Consider the following 19,721-nt stretch of genomic DNA (forward strand, 5'->3'; position numbering starts at 1 on the left):
TGTATCCGGGAGGGCGCTGAGCACCTCGAGTCTCATCGCCAAGAGCACGCAGGAAACAAGCATAGGCAGCGGAAGGAACCTTCGGCAAACTAGTCCCACCCACCCTTTCCTTCAACGACTGTCTGTCCCACCTGTGACAGAGACTGTAATTCCCGTATTGGACTGTTAAATCACCGAAGAACTCACTTTTAGAGTGGAAGCAAGTCTTTCTCGATTTTGAGGGACTTCTTATGATGATGACCATGGCTGGGTGTGTACCACCTACAAGATGCACTGCATCAATTCACCAAGGCTTCTTTGGCAGCACCTCCAAAACCCATGAACTATATCACCTAGAAGGACAAGGGCAGCAGACTCATGGAAATACCATCACCTCCAAGTTCCCCTCCAAGTCCACACCATCTTGACTTGGAAGTATATCGTTGTTCCTTCATCGCTGCTGGGTCAAAATTCTGGTATTCCCTCCCTAACAGCACTGTTGAGTACCTTCACCACAAGGACTACAGTGGTTCAAGAAGGTGGCTCATCACCAACTTCTCAAGGGCAAGTAGGGATGGACAATAAATGCTGGCCTTGCCTGCGATGCCCACAACCCAGGAACGCATAAAGAAAAAGGCAAGTGGAGAATATTCCATCACACTCCTGACTTGTAGGTGGCTTTGGGGAGTCAGGAGGTGAGACACACACCGCAGAATACCCAGCCTCTGACTTGTTCTTATTGCCACAGTATTTATGTGGCTGGTCCAGTTAAGTTTCTGGTCAATTGAGAGCCTCAGGATGTTGATGGTGGGGGTTTCGGCGATGGTAATGACACGAATGTTACTTGCCACTTATCAGCCCAAGACTGAATGTTGTCCATGTCTTGTTTCATGTGGGCATGGACTGCTTCATTTTTTGAGGAGTGGTGAATGGAACTGAAAACTGGGATGATTGACCTACAACAACCACAACCATCTTCCTTTCTGCTAGGTATAACTCCAGCTAGCTGAGAGTTTTCTCCCTGATTCCCATTTACTTAAATTTTACTAGGGCTCCTGATGCCACACTCGGTCAAAATGCTGCCTTCATGTCAAAGGTGGTCAATCTCACCTCACCTTTGGAATTCAGCTCTTTTGTCCATGTTTGGACCAAGGCTGTAATGGGGTCTGGAGCTGAGTTGTCCTGGTGGAACCCAAACTGAGCATCGGTGAGCAGGTTATTGGTGAGTAAGTGCTGCCTGATAGCACTGTCGACAACACCTTCTATCACTTTACTGATGATTGAGAGTAGAATAATGGGGAAGTAATTGGCCGGATTGGATTTGTCCTGCTTTTTGTAGACGTACCTTGGCAGTTTTCCCCATTGTTGGGTAGATGCCAGCATTATAAAAGAAAGAAAGACTTGTATTTATATAGTCCCTTTCACGACCACAGGACAGCTCAAAGTGCTTTACAGCCACTGTTGGAGTGTAGTCACTGTTGTAATGTGGGAAACGCACAGCCAACTCCCACAAAGAGCAATATGATAATGACCAGATAATCTATTTTGATTGAATGATAAATGATTGAACGATAAATTCCCCTGCTCTTCTTCAAAAAAGTGCAATGGGATCTTTTACATCCAGCTGAGAGGGCAGATGGGGCCTCGGTTTAACATCTCATCCGAAAGACGGCACCTCCGACAGTGCAGCACTCCCTCAGCACTGCACTGGAGTGTCAGCCTAGATTTATGCGCTCAGGTGGACTTATACCCACAAAATTCTGACTCAGAATTGAATGTGCTACCCACTGAGCCACAGCTGACATTGTAGCTGTACTGAAACAGCTTGGCTAGAGATGCGGCTAGTTGTGGAGCACAAATCTTCAGCACGACAGCCAGAATGTTGTCGGAGTCCATAGCCTTTGCTGTATCCAGTGCGCTCAGCCGGTTCTTGGTATCACATGGAGTGAATTGAATTGGCTGAAGACTGTCTTCTGTGATGGTAGGGACCTCATGAGAAGGCCAACATGGATCATCCACTCGGCACTTCTGGCTGAAGATGGTTACAAACGCTCAGCCTTGTCTTTTGCACTTGTGTTTTGGGCTCTGCCATCATTGAAGTTGGAGATATTCATGAGTATCCTCCTCCCATTTGTTGTTTAATTGTCCACCACCACTTACGACTGGATGTGGCAGGACTGCAGAGCTTTGATCTGATCTGTTGATTATGGGATTGCTTAGCTCTGTTTATAGCATGTTGCTTCTGCTGCTTAGTCCTGTGGGCCGCCCCGACCTGTGTGAGAACACCACTACAGGTTGGGGCTATAAGTAGAGCTAGAGCACTGGACCCGAACATCGTGGGCTGCCCCGACCTGTGTGAGAACACCACTACAGGTTGGGGCTATAAGTAGAGCTAGAGCACTGGACCCGAACATCGTGGGCTGCCCCGACCTGTGTGAGAACACCACTGCAGGTCGGGGCTATAAATAGAGCTGGAGCGCAGGGCCCTGGGACATCGTGGCAGAGGTGCGGATAATAAGGGTACGGGGCCCAGAAGAACCGAGGGCCCAGGGGCAGCACAGAACAGCCCACACTGCGATATGTGTGTGCACTAGGTCCGTGCAGCAGAGCAGGTCTCCAGTCATCCTGATTAATCCTTGCCATTGGATAAAGGCCTAGCTCTGTCAAGCCCATGTGGTGGCTGATGTGCAACGGTCACCGCACATCAAAAGAATTCACACACAGCATCTTCCACCCCTTCAACTGGAGTTCAGGACTGGAACATCGGGTCCTTCATTGAAACATCTGTGAACTCACGTGGAAGCAAGTCATCCTCGTTCGAGGGACTGCCTATGATGAAGATGCGTCCTGTGTTGCAACTTCCCCAGGTTGGTACCTAATTTTTAGGTATACAGCTCATAATACAGCTAGAATTTTTCTTGTACATCTTGTTGCCATAGTAACTACAAATGCTATCTCTGTTGATGCCAGGCTGAGTTGGTAGGCCATGCTGTGTGTAATCCTATCTAGGAATGATATCGATCACATGAGTATATCGGTTCACAAGTGGTATTTCTCTCGGCTTGGGATATAAGAATCTTTTTGCTTAGCATAGAAGCATAGAAGCATAGAAAATAGGTGCCGGAGTAGGCCATTCGGCCCTTCGAGCCTGCACCACCATTCAATGAGTTCATGGCTGAACATGCAACTTCAATACCCCATTTCTGCTTTCTCGCCATACCCCTTGATCCCCCTAGTAGTAAGGACTACATCTAATTCCTTTTTGAAAATATTTAGTGAATTGGCCTCAACAACTTTCTGTGGTAGAGAATTCCACAGGTTCACCACTCTCTGGGTAAAGAGGTTTCTCCTCATCTCGGTCCTAAATGGCTTACCCCTTATCCTTAGACTGTGATCCCTGGTTCTGGACTTCCCCAACATTGGGAACATTCTTCCTGCATCAAACCTGTCTAAACCCATCAGAATTTTAAACGTTTCTATGAGATCCCCTCTCATTCATCTGAACTCCAGTGAATACAAGCCCAGTTGATCCAGTCTTTCTTGATATGTCAGTCCCGCCATCCCGGGAATCAGTCTGGTGAACCTTCGCTGCACTCCCTTAATAGCAAGAATGTCCTTCCTCAAGTTAGGAGACCAAAACTGTACACAATACTCCAGGTGTGGCCTCACCAAGGCCCTGTACAACTGTAGTAACACCTCCCTGCCCCTGTACTCAAATCCCCTTGCTATGAAGGCCAACATGCCATTTGCTTTCTTAACCGCCTGCTGTGCCTGCATGCCAACCTTCAATGACTGATGTACCATGACACCCAGGTCTCGTTGCACCTCCCCTTTTCCTAATCTGTCACCATTCAGATAATAGTCTGTCTCTCTGTTTTAGGTTGCTTGTGATGGGATACGTTGTCAGAATGCACAATTCATGGTGTGGAAAAGATTGATAATCGTCAGATAAACCATGACTCAACACATTTAGGAGAGTGTAAGGTCTACCTCAGATAATAGTTCCTATGAATGGGAGAAATTATGTCTGAGTGTTGAGTGGGGATCTCAACTCAAATTGAATGCTCATGCACTTATTACTCTTAAATGAAGACAATTTTCTTTACGAGTGTCTCTGTCTGCCGTTTTCCAAGGGGTGAGTTTAGTAAGTATTAATGACTGTTTCAAGTGTTTCTATGCCTCTCTTCATCGTTGTAACCATGTTCCCACTTCTTTCACAATGTTTATAATATCTTCACTGATTTTTGTCACCACAGGAGCAAAAGATAGATGCAGCTCCGTGGTGGTTCGGTGTGTAAAGCTGGCATTTAGATTGAAGGACCCAGGTTTATCTTCCATTCAATGGGAATTTTGTTTGTTTCAGCAAGGGCAACAATAAGGATCTGTGAAGCATCTCAGCATCCCTGAATGAGGGGTTGGAGGGGTGGGTGGTGGGTTGTAAATGTTTCTGTTCTTGTTTAGCACGCAGTGCAAACCTGCTGGATAGTGTGCATGCTAGTAACCAATGGACATAGATTAACGATCATTGCCAAAAGATCCCGGGCTGGGGTGGGGACGGTGCAGAAGGGAGATGAGGAGATTTATTTCTTTACTCAGCGAGTTGTTATGATCTGAAATGCACAGCCTGAAACGACGGTGGAAGTAGATTCAATGGTAACTTTCAATAGGGAATTGGATAAATACTTGAAAAGGAAATGAAAATTGCAGGGCTATAGGAAAAGAGTGGAACAAGTCAGACAGCTCTTTCAAAGAGCCGGCACAGTAATGATGGGACAAATAGCCGCCTTCTGTCCAATATGATTCTACGATATGTGGATGCCAGGTGAGGATAGGATTAGGCTAGGAGGGCTATGTTGCCTTCCATGTCACTATTTCTGCTTACACATAAGGAATGGTCACCTGGTTGAGGTATCAGTGCGCCCTTAATGGCCATGGAATCAATCTTTAACAAGAATCAGTGCCTTCATGGGAGAAGGGAAGTAAACTGACCAAAACATGGAAGTGAAAGGATGCTGATGGCCGCAGCTTGTTTGTCTCGTCAGTGCCAACAGTGGCAATAAATATATTGGTTTGCTTCCTACTCATTTAGGTTGAACCCTTTGGAAGTTCATGTCCAGTATGGACAACATTTTCAAAAAATGTTAGATTCCACATCTACCAAAAAGAAAAATGACACAAGTTTCTCAGTAATCTGACTTCAGTCACTCTTGAATTTCAGATGGGAAGAATGTCTGGAATAATTTTTAAAAGGAGCCATGTCAAATGAACAGGACAGCGGTTAAGTAGTCCTTGAGGAAATATGTACATGCTTTGACAGCTCCAGTCTTGTATTCCAGAGGGCGAAATCCTCTTTTTCTTTATCCTTCTATTGAAAAAAGTGAGGGATACTCAATTCTCTCGTGGTATTAACCACTTTTAATTGCATTTTCTGCTTTACAGGAACTCAATTTATTCTACTCAGATGCCTGGTCTTACATTATTGTACAAGGGACTTATATGCTCTTTTCAAAAATCACTGTATCTGTGAAATTGTGGAGTTGAGTGTGACAGCAGATAAAGTTGAACATACTGATTAAAAATAGTCTATCTGATATTTCATTTAAAATCCTGCTCTTGCCATAGCCATCAGAATAAGCGTAAAAAGAATAGACAGTTGGTGAAGATCAACTTATGTGCTGCAATTACTATTGATGGAGAAAGCAGTTATTAGGACATTTATAATTCTTTTTTTAACAGCATTCATCTATCTTGTTGTGGCTTCAGTTGTAAATGTCATTAGCTCTTTTGCACCATCCATCATGATAGCAAGAAACTTAATATTGAGAAACATGCAATCGTTCCAACAATTTTGTCCCTCTGAAAATGTATTAATTTGTTCTTTAAGTGGAAAGCCTACTTGAAATGATCACAATTAGAGTTTTCCAAATTGATTTGATACCCTCCAGTTGGGTCAATTCAACTTTGCCTCCAATGATCTTCAGGGTTGGATGAAGCAGACCTGAAGCAATAATACTTGAGGGTTGCAGGCAGTGGACGAGCATGTAGAAAGGTGTAGTTAGGACATAGAAAGAAAAAAATCAGAAAGGCCAGTGGAGTACTGGTTATGTTAGTATTGATAAAATTGAAAGACCAAGAAAAGTTGTGATGGAGAGAGAAGGATCACTTTGCAGACATTCCAATTTCTCTTATTCAGGAGTGGAAGTGAGATGTTTATAGTTTCCCCAAATACGGAGCAATATCCAAGTCTTGAACAGATGGATTGTATCATGGACAACAGTTGGGCAAGCTGAAGAAACTTGAAGACAGAATATTACGCCCAATTGCTGATATCACCGAAGAGTATCATAATTTCAGATGTTACCGCATAGTGGATTTAACAGAAAATGTGTGTTGTATTAACTATTCAGTGACATCATGACAGAGAAATGATTCAGGGAGAAATCAGTAAGGATACAGATACCATTAATATTGCTTAATTAAATTGTAGAAATTATGGGCTCAATTTTCCCCAAAGCTTTTTTTAGGCGTACTTGAAAAGTTACGCCCATTTTGGGGGGGGCCTAAGTACACCAAAAAAAAAGTTCTAAGTTTCCCCATTGGATTTCTTCATTTTGGTATGGCCTAATCTATCCTTTAGTTTTGGGGGTGGAGCCTTCATCTGTGCCAAAAAGATCGAGCTGCCATGGTAACCAGGGACACAATGCGAGCTGAGGCTGTAAAGTGAAACATACAGACAGCTCGCAACACATTAAAACACATTGCATCAATTTAAAAACACATTAAAATATATTGCAGCAACTTACCTGCTGGTCCGCTCCTCCGCCTGACATCCCAAAAATTGGCGGCCCGGTTTCTCTCTCTCTCTCTCTCTCCTGCACTTACCTGTGCCGATTTCCTTACCTGCGCCAATTTCTTTAACTCTCCAGAAGGTTTTTCTGCAGAGGCCACTTACGCTGACCTAAGCAGAACTCGAGTAACTCTCAGCTGGCCAAACTTGCCTAAATGGCCAGCATTGGTACGGGTGGCAGGTTACGCCCCCTTTGGCTGAAAAAAAACACTAAAAAAATCGCAACTAACTGAGTTACGCTGGTGCAAATTGACTGAGGAAACTGTGTTTTTTTTAACTTAGCCCAAAAAAAGAAGCCTGCGCCAAACAAATAGCGCAAATCACTGGGGAAAATTGATCCCTATGTTTTTTTTTATCCCAAAATGTGCACAAAGCTCTGACCTCGTATTTCTGGCAATGCAGCTCTTTAACTGGCCAGCAAGGGTTGTGTGAGAGCAGCGTGAGTTAATCTCGCTCTGGTTTTTCTTTCTAATCTAAGGGTTAGTGCCAAATCTCCTGTCACTCCATACACTGAGATGGCTGAAGACAAAAAGAAATTCAGTGTGTGGGGAATTGGTGATGCAAGGCAACTTTCCAATAGTGCTTGGTATAGGGTGTTGGATATTTTGTGCCACTTATATAATTTATGACCTTAAGACCTTGTGTCCATTCAGATTAACATACTTCTCTTTTAAGTACTGTTTTAAAACAAAGAAAAAGTGCAATGCTGATTGTTGTATATGGAGAAAGAATCAGACTCAACACTGTGAGCTCAAAGTAAAGTGTGACCTTAGTCTTTTATTGCAGGTCTCCAGAGTGCCTCTCCAACCTGTGAAGCCTTCTTAAATACCTGTGCTCCCAAGGGATTATGGGATCCCTTGGGACTCCGGGGAATGAGCCCTCTGGTGGCTGTACAGAGTAAATACAAGTCCACATACATAACAACATTCCCCCCCCCAAAGTCAATAGTGTAACTATTTACAATGTGAGTCGATCTGGGGCCCTTCTTGCCCTGGTTGATCGTCTCGGTGTGAAAGCTGGTGTTGTTGAATCATTTGTTGGGCCCTCGCTGGGCTGCTGTACAGCTGGCCTTGCTGGGCTGCCTGGTGTGTTGGGCTCTGCAGGGCTGCTGTGGATGATGGATTCTGCTCCGTGGTCAACCGTCGTGTCGGTTGCCTTTGGTGTGTGTGTTACTGGGATCAAAAAAGGTAGGGTCCAAGGTGGGTTGCTCAGAGTAGTCCGTGAATCTGAGTTTGATTTGGTCCAAGTATTTCTGGTGAATGAGTCCATTTGAAAGTTTGACCCGAAACACCCTGCTCCCCTCTTTGGCCAAGACAGTGCCGGGAAGCTACTTGGAACCTTGTCCATAATTTAATACAAATACAGGATCACGGACTTCAATCTCACGTGACACATTTGCGCTATCATGGGATGCACTTTGTTGAAGCCGCCTGCTCTCTCCTTGTTCATGTAGATCAGGGTGAACTAACGAAAGCCTTGTCTTAAGTTCTCTTTTCATGAGCAGTTCAGCAGGTGGGATCCCAGTGAGTGAGTGTGGTCTCGTGCGGTAGCTAAGCAGGACTCGGGATAGGCGAGTCTGCAGTGAGTCTTCAGTTACCCTCTTCAAGCCTTGCTTGATGGTTTGCACTGCTCTGTCTGCCTGACCATTGGACGCTGGTTTAAATGGGGCAGATGTGACATGTTTGATCCCATTACGGGTCATGAATTCTTTGAACTCAGCACTGGTAAAACATGGCCCGTTGTCGCTCACCAAGACATCGGGTAAGCCGTATGCGGCAAACATGGCCCACAGGCTTTCACTAGTGGCAGCGGACGTACTAGCCGACATTATCTCACATTCAATCCACTTGGAGTATGCATCTACAACCACAAGGAACATTTTACCCAAGAACGGGCCTGCATAGTCGACATGTAACCTAGACCATGGTTTGGAGGACCAAGACCATAAACTTAGCGGCGCCTTCCTGGGTACATTGCTTAACTGCCAGCATGTATTACATCTGTGAACGCAGGACTAAGTCCGCATCGATACCGGGCCACCACACGTGGGATCTGGCTATTGCTTTCATCATTATGATGCCTGGGTGGGTACTGTGGAGGTCATTGATGAAGGTGTCTCTATCCTTCTTGGGGACCACTACTCGATTGCCCCACAGAAGGCAGTCTGCCCATATAGACATTTCATCTTTGCGCCGCTGGAACGGCTTTATCTCTTCCTGCATTTCCACTGGGACACTGGACCAGCTCCCGTGAAGCACACAGCTTTTGACTAGGGATAATAAGGAATCCTGGCTTGTCCAGGTTTTGATCTGCCAAGCAGTGAAGGATGATTGCTCACTCTCAAATGCTTCCATAACCATGGCTAGATCTGCGGGCTGCGCCATTTCCACCCCCGTGGTCGGCAACGGCAGCCTACTGAGAGCATCGGTGCAGTTTTCTGTGCCTGGCCTGTGGCGGATGGCGCAGTTGTATGAGGACAACGCATCGGCCTCCATCTATGGATGCGGGCCGATGCGTTGGTATTTATTCCTTTACTCTCGGAAAACAGAGATATAAGTGGCTTATGGTCAGTTTCCAATTTTAATTTTAGCCCAAACAAGTATTGATGCATTTTCTTTACCCCATAGACACAAGCTACGCTTCTTTTTCAATCATGATGTAGGCTCTCTCAGCCTTAGAGACTCCTGGATGCATAAGCAACCGGTTGCAGTTTCCCGAAACATTAGCTTGTTGCAGTGCACACCTGACGCCATATGACGATGCATCACATGCTAGTACCAAACGTTTACATGGATCATACAACACAAGCATTCATCACCCTTGATGGTGGACTCTGAGTCATCTGCGGACGTGCAGCTGCAGGTATGTGTGACCTGCCCTGTACATTACGATTCGAAAACAACATCACTTTGTTCACAGTATTTTTAGCAGCACTTGTGTGCTTAGAGATTTGCTTCGTATTGTCACTGGTGGCAATGAATGCCTGGGCTATCGCTATGGCCTTACTCAAGTTTGGGGTATCTGCAGTCAAAATTTGCGAAGTATGGTTTCGTGGCCAATGCCAAGTAAGAAAAAGTCTCTGAGCATGTGCTCCAAATATCCTTCAAATTTGCAATGTCCTGCAAGGCGTCTTAGCTTGATGACATAACTCGCCACTTCCTGGCCTTCAGACCTTTTGTCGGTGTAGAACCGGTACCTCGCCATCAGAATGCTTTCTTTTGGGTTCAAATGCTCTCGGACCAGTGCGCACAAATCCTTGTACGATTTCTCTGTGGGTTTCGCAAGAGTGATCAGATTCTTCATGAGGCTATACATTGGTGCCCCACAGATGGTGAGGAGGATCGCCCTTCATTTGGCAGCGCTCTCTTCCCCATCTAGCTTGTTGGCCATGAAGTATTGGTCAAGTCTCTCCACAAAAGTTTCCCAATCATCTCCCTCCGAGAATTTCTCCAGAATGCCCACTGTTCTCTGCATCTTTGGATTCGCTATCTGTATCTCGCTGCCAATTGTTGTGTGTGGAGAAAGAGTCAGACCAAACACTGTGAGCTCAAAGTAAAGTGTGACCTTAGTCTTTTATTGCAGGTTTCCAGAGTGCCACTCCAACCTGTGAAGCCTCCTTAAATACCTGTGCTCCCAAGGGATTATGGGATCCCTTGGGACTCCAGGTGATGAGCCCTCTGGTGGCTGTACAGAGGAAATACAAGTCCACGTATATAACACTGATGAAAGGTTATCGACCTGAAAAATTGGGCTAATTTTAACCTATCTCGCTTGGTGGATATTGCACAGGATCAGATGGAACGCCGGATAATACCCATTCAATATTGCTCTACTTTGACTTCAATGGCAAGTAAAATTGGCTGGGGTGTAAAACCTTATGTCGTTATCTTCCCGCCAGGCAGATGAGGATAAAATTATCCCTGTTTTGCTCGCCACAGGTGCAACCTAATCTGCTGAGTGTTTTCCAGTATTCTCTGTTTTGATATCAATAAGAACACAGAGTCATTCCACTTCAAAACTGTTTCCCATTGTTAGGCATTAGAACTGAACTGTTGATTTAATGCCAGGAAGATCCGAGTCAGTAATAAAAACATGACATTAATTAAATATTCTCACCGTCAAATGCCAACAATGAATTCAAAGATATGAACTCGCTTACATTTTAACACAACAGTTAAAATGTATACATTGGGTTGTATAACAACGGTGCAATCAGAGATACTTTAACAGTGTAATATGACTCATAATATTTACACTGGGTCGCTGGGAGTACAGAAGATCTTGAAGAATTGTGCTGAGGTAACAATAAGCAAGTCAGAAATTTTGCGTAGCCTAATATATGTTCCACTAGCTCCACTCTATTAACAACAACAACTTACATTTATATAACATCTTTAATGTAGTAAAATTTCCCAACAAGAGTGTTATCAAACAAAATTTGACACTGAGTCACATAACGAGACATTACGCCAGGCTACTAAAGAGGTAGGTTTTAAGGAGGGTTTTAAAGGAGAAGAGAGAGTTGTCGAGAGGCGGTGAGGTTTAGGGAGGACATTCCAGAGCTTAGGGCCTAGGCAGCTGAAGGCACGGCCGCCAATGATAGAACAAAGAAAAGCAGGGATACGCAAGAGGCCAGAATTGGAGGAGCGCAGGGATCTCAGAGGGTTGTTGGACTGGAGGAGGTTACAGAGATGGCCTTCTCCACTCAGAGCTCTCAATACCAGGGGGATGTCAGGAGTAACATTTATGATTATGATGAGTAACACTGACTACAACCTCAGTTAATTATAGAGGTATAAAGAGTAGTTATCGCTTCTTGGATGGTAAGTCTACACACGAGGGATTGAGCTCCAAGCAATCCAGGAGTATTGTGTGTTAGATCAGTATTGTGGGTAATTCTTAACTCCCTATACCTTCGAGAGTGTCTACCATCTTTCGAATGAGACATTAAAATTAGGCCCTGTCTGCCCACTCAGATGGACGCAAAAGATCCCATGGCCAATATTAATCCCTCAATCAATATCACAAAAAAAAGACAATCTAGTCATTATCACATTGTTGTTTGCCGGAACTTGCTGTGCACAAATTTACAAGTTGTCTGAAAATATGATCAAGATAATAATAGAAAGCAAGAACTTGTATTTATAAAGCATCAGTCACATTACTACAGTGACTACACTTCAAAAAATACTTCATTGGCTGTGAAATGCTTTGGGACATCCTGAGATCGTGAAAGGCGCTATATAAATGCAAGCTCTTTCTTTCTTTAACATTGCCTTTGAAATCCAGCTGAGCTTTTTCACTAATGTGAAAAAAAGAAAGATGCTTGAAGCAAACAGCAAACCCTGTTTGGTAATTTTTTTAACCGGCTGGAACTTCCCTTATGCCTCCGTAATCTTGCACAACAGTCTTTGAATGCGGTAGAGCATCACATCAGACTTCATTGCAAAAGTTTAGAAGTTTCCGTGACTTTTTCAAACGAGCAGTGAATAACTAAATAATCCAATGGATATAATGGAAATGAGAACGAAATGAGAACTCCACTTTTCTCAGCCGTCCCCCAAGCCCACATCTAGTTACAATTCCCTGGTACATTGCGCACATGTACACACCTGCTTTGTTATTAGTTGCTTGTCTGTGGAGGCACCTATTCTGGAAAATTAATGGCCTATATTTATAAATTCTTGAGTGGAAAAGTAGTAAGATTGCACCTCTTAAAATCTAAGCCAACTCTTTGTAAAGGAAGAACTTTTAACTGTACAGAGGAATGCTTTTTGCTTCTGGAATTTCTTACCACTGTGTGAGTTGATTATTAATTTATGCTATTCCTTGAAAATTTCAAACCGTGTTTCCTCTTTCAGGAGTTTCAAACTGACCAGTTCTTCTCCAAGATATGCAAATTGACTCCTATCCCCCTCGAGAGTTTTTCCAAACTCCATCCTTGATTCAAACAGAATCACTCTTTTTATATCCCAGCAAAGAGTTACTGGGACTTGTTAGTCAAATATAAACAGAACCATTTTGAATGATTCCTCTGTTCAGCCCATAACCGACGACAATTGCAATATTGTGTCAAAATCAGCTTTGTACAGGAATTTTATACTGCAGTCATTTTATTTACTGCTTATGTACTATGGCTGGATTTAAAGTGACAAGCGCCAGATGAGAACCCCACTTTCCTCAGTTGTCCTCCAAGCCCACATCTAGTTTCACTTCCCTGGTACATTGCGCACATATACGCACCTGCATTGTTATTAGTTGCTTGCCTGTGGAGGCACCTATTCTGGAAAATTAATGGCCTATTTTTCTTCATGCAGTTCACCAGTATTGCTAGAACATGCTGAATTAGATTCAATGAGTCTATGGCCTGATGTCCCGTCTCCGTTGCCTGTATGTTATGGTGTCAGCTGTGGCTCAGCGGGTAGCACCTTCATCCGTAAGTCAGAAGATTGTGAATTTATGTCTCACTCCAGAATCTTAAACTCCCATGGCTCAAAGAGTTCTGCCCCGTGTGCTCACCAATATTTATCCCTCAACAAACATCATTAAAACAGATTATCTGGTCATTATCATATTGCTGTTTGTGGGAGCTTGCTGTTTGCAAATCAGCCACTGTGTATCCTACATTAATAAAGAAAGAAAGACTTGCATTTATATAGCGCCTTTCAAGACCACCAGACATCCCAAAGCACTGTACACCCAATACTTTTTGAAGTGTAGTCACTGTTGTAATGTGGGAAACGTGGCAGCTAATTTACACACAGCAAGCTCCCACAAACAGCAATGTGATAATAACAGATTTGTTCTTTTGATAGAGGGATAAATATTGGCCAGGACACCGGGGATAACTCCCCTGCTCTTCTTCGAAATAGTCCCATGGGATCTTTTGTGTCCACTTCAGAGAACAGACAGGGCTTCGCTTTAACATGTGATCGGAAAAATGACACTCCCTCAGCACTGCACAGGATTGTCAACCTAGATATTTTTGTGCTCAAGTTCCTGGAGTGGCTTGAACTCATAACCTTCTGACTCAGAGGTGAGAGTGCTACCCACTGAGCCACATCTGACACGATTCCAACAGTGACTACTCTTCAAAAATATTTAATTGGCTGTGAAGCACTTTGGGATATCCTGTGATTGTGAAAGCACAATATAAATACAAGTCTGTCTTACTCATGTCTTCAGCTCATGCCTGTGCAGTGGTCAAAATGTTGTAGCCATTTGCACGAATGAATTTCTTGGCTTTCTGATCCAGGAGACACCCTACATGAAAACTGGCTCAGTTTCTACTGTAACAGAGCATTCTTTACACAGACCTTGAACTGCTGGCAATGACATGTTCTGAAATAAATGGGACATCAATCTTCCTTGAGTGTCGGCTATGGCTCAGTGGGTAGCACACTCACCTCTGAATCAGAGGTTTGTGGGTTCAAGTCCCACTCTAGGAACTTGAGCATAAAAATCTAGTCTGACACTGCAGTGTTGAGGGAGTGCTGTCTTTTGCAGGTGCCGTCTTTTGGATGAAACGTTAAACCGAGACCCCGTCTGTACTCTCAAGTGAATGTAAAAGACCCATGGCACTATTTCGAAGAAGAACAGGGGAGTAATCTCCGGTGTCCTGGGCAATATTTATCCCTCAATCAACATAACAAAAACACAAATTATTTGGTCATTATCATATTGCTGTTTGTGGGAGCTTGCTGAGTGTAAATTGGCTGCCGTATTTCCTACATTACAACAGTGACGACAATTCAAGTGCTTCATTGGCTGTAAAGTGCTCTGGGATGTCCAGTGGCCATGAAAGGTGCTATATCAATGTAAGTCTTTCTTTCTTCATTCTCTTTAAAACAAATTACAGCATGTTTGCAGCCAGAGTTTGAGTTTTTTAGCAACTTCTTTAATTGCTACATGAAGTGATTTTTAAATCACTTTCCTTACATTTTCTAGTACACATAGAGTTGCCAATCCTTCAGGATTGCTCTGGAGTGTCCAGAAATTAAAGATTAATCTTCAGGCCATTGCTGCCAGGGAAAAAATTCATAGAGGGAATAAAAAATAAATTGTGCAGTTGTTTTTTTCCATTTTCTGCAAATACTTTTGTTTATCAGTTATAAATATATTGGAGATGTCAGGGGGAGGAGGCGGGGAAGTTTGACTGACAATCAAGATTCATCCAAAGTCTGCTTGCTTTCCAATTGGCTTGTGAAGATGGAGCGCCGTGAGGATGGACATGTCGGGCAACCAATGGCGGGAGATTGGGGGTGGGGCGGTTGGAGGCAGGAGGGCACGTGAATGAAAAGTCCAAGAATACGTCCAATCAGATTTGGCAACCCTAAGTACACTGTAGTTTGTAATATGCACAAGAATTGGATTTTCCCATGAAAATGCAACAATAGCTCATCATGTCAAGAGTTTTTGAAGAACAGCAGAGAAATGGCAATGCATAAGACTTCATTTAGGTTTGTCGCAATAGGCTGTTTCCCCAGTGGTGCTGTTTGTACAACCAGTCAGAAAATGAGTATGACTGACATAATTGAATGAGAACCAGTGATTATGTAAGAAGTAGTTATTTACAATTCCCAATTTGTTTCTCAATACCTCAGGAACTGTGTTCCTAATGATATGTGAACCTCATTAGTTTTTTTAATTGTTTCATGCATTGAAACGAAGTATTGAAATATTAAGGCAACGTGTCAACGTACCTGCAACAGAAGGAATTTCCAATTCATAAACAAAACACTGTTGTCATGAATTAGCATTAAATATGATACTAGATTGTGATCTGTAATTTTATGAATATATTCTAGCCTTTGCTTCCCTGTGTTCAAGAAGCTATCTTCAAATGAATGTGGTCTTGGTCGCTTTAGTAGAAATGCAAAATGTTATTAGTATAAATAACATTTATAACTCCATGGTATAACTCCATTTTGCTAGAAAAGTGATGTTTTTACAGCAGAGAAAAATGCTTTTGCTTTTTAAAAAGACCTTCTCGGAATAGGCCAAAGATTTCGAGATTTTAATGATTTAGGATGTTTGGCAAAAGAACCAGAGTGGAGATGAGGAGAATTATTTTTGAGGCAGTGAGTTGGAATGCACTGCCTGAAAGATTGGTGGAAGCAGATTCAATACTAACTTACAGTAGGGAATTGGATGAATACTTGAAAAGGAAAAATTTGCAGAGCTGCAGAGAAAGAGCAGGGGAGTGGGACTAATTGGTCAGCTCTTTCAGAGAGCCGGCACAGGCACGATGGGCCAAATAGCCTCCTTCTGTACTGTATCAATCTATGATTCAGTCAATTTAAAGGAACACTGCCTTCAGAAAATTTTTTATTTTGTTTAGTTCACAAACACACAACATAATAACTTTTGTTGTGTTTGATTGCATCATTTGTATACGGCTCATAGTGAAAAAATGGTTCGCAACTTTTACTTCCAAAAAACTCTTCCATGAATAGAGTGGCCCTTTAAAACCTACAACGTCGCAAATGTGCAAATTATGATTCAAACGTTGTAGCTTTAATCACTAAAAGCTGACTTCACATCCTAACCAAAGTACAAATATGAGTGTATTCTGTTATTTATATTTTTAATATGCAAAGTGAAAGAAGATGGCAGTAGGGGGTGACATATTTACTGTTGTGTATCTGTAAAGCATGCACTCCCATATTCTGCCACCAGGGAGCTCATCCCCTGAAGTCCCAAAGGATCCCAGCATCCCTTGGGAGCACTGTATATAAGCCGGCCCCTAAGGCCTGTTCCTCACTCTGGAGTGTCTTATTAAAGACTGAGGTCACTGTTACTTGAACCTCCCTGTGTGCAGCCTCACCTGTGTTAGGAACACAATAACTGGCGATGAGAATACGAATCCAACACAAAGATGCAGCAAACTGTGGGCATCCTGGAGAAGCTCTCGGAGGGTGAGGACTGGGAAGCCTATGTCGAACGGCTAGACCAGTACCTTGTAGCCAACGAGCTGGACGGAGAAGGAAGCACTGCAAAAAGGAGAGCGGTCCTCCTCACAGTCTGCAGGGCACCGAACTATACAACATAAGAACATAAGAATTAGGAACAGGAATAGACCATCTAGCCCCTCGAGCCTGCTCCGCCACTCAACAAGATCATGGCTGATCTGGCCGTGGACTCAGCTCCACTTACCCGCCCGCAGCCCATAACCCTTAATTCCCTTATTGGTTAAAAATCTATCTATCTGTGATTTGAATACATTCAATGAGCTAGCATCAACTGCTTCTCTGGGCAGAGAATTCCACAGATTCACAACCTTCTGGGAGAAGAAATTCCTCTCAACTCGGTTTTAAATTGGCTCCCCCGTATTTTGAGTCTGTGCCCCCTAGTTCTAGTCTCCCCGACCAGTGGAAACAACTTCTCTGTCTCTATCTTGTCGATCCCTTTCATTATTTTAAATATTTCTATAAGATCACCCCTCATCCTTCTGAACTCCAACGAGTAAAGAACCAGTCTACTCAATCTATCATCATAAGGTAACCCCCTCATCTCCAGAATCAGCCTAGTGAATTGTCTCTGTACCCCCTCCAAAGCTAGTATGTCCTTCCTTAAGTAAGGTGACCAAAACTGCACGCAGTACTCCAGATGCGGCCTCACCAATACCCTGTACAGTTGCAGCAGGACCTCCCTACTTTTGTACTCCATCCCTCTCGTAATGAGGGCCAACATTCCATTCGCCTTCCTGATTACCTGCTGCACCTGCAAACTAACTTTTTGGGATTCATGTACAAGGACCCCCAGGTTCCTCTGCACCGCAGCATGTTGTAATTTCTCCCCATTCAAATAATATTCCCTTTTACTGTTTTTTTTTCCAAGGTGGATGACCTCACATTTTCCGACATTGTATTCCATCTGCCAAACCTTAGCCTATTCGCTTAACCTATCTAAATCTCTTTGCAGGGAGGTCCTGCTGCAACTGTATAGGGTATTGGTGAGGCCGCACCTGGAGTACTGCGTATAGTCACCTTACTTAAGGAAGGATATACTAGCTTTGGAGGGGGTACAGAGACGATTCACTTGGCTGATTCCGGAGATGAGGGGGTTACCTTACGATGATAGATTGAGTAGACTGGGTCTTTACTCATTGGAGTTCAGAAGGATGAGGGGTGATCTTATAGAAACATTTAAAATCATGAAAGGGATAGACAAGATAGAGTCAGAGAGGTTGTTTCCACTGGTCGGGGAGACTAGAACTAGGGGGCACAGCCTCAAAATACGGGGGAGCCAATTTAAAACCGAGTTGAGAAGGAATTTCTTCTCCCAGAGGGTTGTGAATCTGTGGAATTCTCTGCCCAAGGAAGCAGTTGAGGCTAGCTCATTGAATGTATTCAAATCACAGATGGATAGATTTTTAACCAATAAGGGAATTAAGGGTTACGGGGAGCGGGCGGGTAAGTGGAGCTGAGTCCACGGCCAGATCAGCCATGATCTTGTTGAATGGCGGAGCAGGCTCGAGGGGCTAGATGGCCTACTCCTGTTCCTAATTCTTATGTTCTTATGTTCAGCCTCTCTGTGTCCTCTACACAACCCGCTTTCCCACTAATCTTTGTGTCATCTGCAAATTTTGTTACACTACACTCTGTCCCCTCTTCCAGGTTATCTATGTATATTGTAAACAGTTGTGGTCCCAGCACCGATCCCTGTGGCACACCACTAACCACCGATTTCCAACCCGAAAAGGACCCATTTATCCCGACTCTCTGCTTTCTGTTAGCCAGCCAATTCTCGATCCATGCTAATACATTTCCTCTGACTCCACGTACCTCTATCTTCTGCAGTAACCTTTTGTGTGGCACCTTATCGAATGTCTTTTCGAAATCTAAATATACCATATCCATCGGTACACCTCTATCCACCATGCTCGTTATATCCTCAAAGAATTCCAGTAAATTAGTAGAACATGATTTCCCCTTCATGAATCCATGTTGCGTCTGCTTGATTGCACTATTCCTATCTAGATGTCCCGCTATTTCTTCCTTAATGATAGCTTCAAGCATTTTCCCCACAGCAGATGTTAAACTAACTGGCCTTTTGTCTGCCCCCTTTTTTAAACAGAGGCGTTACATTAGCTGCTTTCCAATCTGCTGGTACCTCCCCAGAGTCCAGAGAATTTTGGTAGATTATAACGAATGCATCTGCTATAACTTCCGCCATCTCTTTTAATACCCTGGGATGCATTTCATTATAGCCTCATGAATAATCTTCTGGCTCCGGTGAAATCCACAGATGAGGAGCTGTGTACACTGGTTCAGGAGCATCTTAACCCAAGGGAGAGCGTGCTGATGGCGAGGTATCGGTTCTACACGTGCCAGCGATCTGAAGGTCAGGAAGTGGCGAGCTACGTCGCCGAGCTAAGGCAAATTGCAGGACAATGTGAGTTTGATGGCTACCTGGAGCAAATGCTCAGAGACTTTTTTGTACTGGGCATTGGCCACGAGACCATCCTATGAAAACTTTTGACTGTAGAGACACCGACCCTCAGTAAAGCCATTGCGATAGCACAGGCGTTTAAGTTCACCAGTGATAACACCAAACAAATCTCTCAGCACACAAGTGTTAGCAATGTTGATAAATTAACTGGAACTGTGTTTGCGAGTAGAAATGTGCAGGGCAGAATCCACGAGTCTGCAACTGCCAGCAGGCCTCAGGTGACTCAGATAACACAGAATCTCCAACAAAGAATGAATGCAAGGCAATTCACACCTTGTTGGTGCTGTGGAGGCTTCCATTCAGCCTATTCATGCTGCTTCAAAGGGTATGTTTTTAAGAGCTGTGGAACAATGGGGCACCTCCAACGAGCTTGCAAACGAGCTGCAAGTTCTGAAAAACCTGCTAACCATCACGTGGCAGAGGAAGATCGGTCCATGGTGGA

Source organism: Pristiophorus japonicus, chromosome 1 (assembly GCF_044704955.1).
Source record: "Pristiophorus japonicus isolate sPriJap1 chromosome 1, sPriJap1.hap1, whole genome shotgun sequence".
NCBI classification, from domain to species: domain Eukaryota; kingdom Metazoa; phylum Chordata; class Chondrichthyes; family Pristiophoridae; genus Pristiophorus; species Pristiophorus japonicus.